Below are 1,244 nucleotides of genomic sequence, written 5' to 3'. Positions count from 1 at the left end.
TATCATGGAAGTCATTATGTGAATAAGCAGCATGTAGTATTTTCATCCAACACAGGATAAACCCAGTTAATGATAAATTGATCTGAATACATGTAACATTGGGCTGAATACATGTAACATTGGGCTCAATTCAATTCAGCATGGTATGAATAGAGCTGGTTACTGTGTCCTAAACCGGTTGTATAGTCACAGTAACCAGCATTCCCTAACTTCAGTGCTGCACAAACAATATCACGGCAGGCACTTAAGGCAGAAAACAGAACCATGTCACTAGTTCAGTCAGATTTCTGCTTGCACCACAGGAGGTGTGTAAGCAGGATTTCTCTAGTCGGGCTGTCATTGCGGACAGTTGAATAGCTCTAGGATCTCAGAGCGAATAATTTGTAAAACATACAAAAAAGTGAAGCAGCGCTGATAGTTATACACAACTACGTGGGATTGCCTGTAAACTAATATAATTTATTAGACATTTATAGAATTAAAAAAAGAAGAAATTTATAAAATGACAAATTAATAACAATTGGAACTCTCCTGTTTTGGACCAATTCACCAAAAATTAGGCCCTTCCAAGTGTTCTATATTGGGGGATGTTAAGCTGTAATTATTGTGGAAGCCTCTCACCATCAGATGTATGATAGGGTTTCCGGCTTTAGGGTCCAAAGAAGTCCTCACTATGGTGCGGCTGTGCACTGGTGGTAATTTGACACTGGAGGGTACTTGTAGGAGCCTTAATAATTGCCTTCCCTTGGAGTTCTGGATGGAGGTTTTCTTCAGTCTTAATATACAGCTTCAATCTCACCCCTTTGGTGGTAATTTGGATGGTTCACTTGGGTATGGTCGGGGCGCCTTGGTGATGGTCAGTTCTGGATGGTGCAGGAGGTCCCTTCTGGTAACTGATGCGTTTCGCTGATTTTATGTCAGCTTTTTCAAGGTGATATACTGGGTGGGTTATGGTATGACTTATATACCTGAAATAGATTGGTTACCACCCCTAACAGGTGCAGGCAATCCCACTTATTAACAAATCTAATATTCAAAACATCTTTATACTCAGTTTAAAATATGCAGAAGACAAACCTTTCTTAGAGTGTCCAAACTAAGTTTGGAAACGAGTGTGCAGGGAGGAGTTTTTTAAGTTTTCTTTAACTGGATTGCGGGGTTTCCACTTTACTTCCGAATAATTTTTAAAGCCTCGTACACATGGGGTGACGGGAGCTATTGAATCATCAATGGCCGATAGCCAT

This window comes from Crinia signifera, chromosome 1 (genome assembly GCF_055691185.1).
Source record: "Crinia signifera chromosome 1, ASM5569118v1, whole genome shotgun sequence".
Taxonomy (NCBI): Eukaryota; Metazoa; Chordata; class Amphibia; order Anura; family Myobatrachidae; genus Crinia; species Crinia signifera.
The sequence above is the reverse complement of the archived record's forward strand: the minus strand, read 5'-3'. Positions refer to the sequence as shown.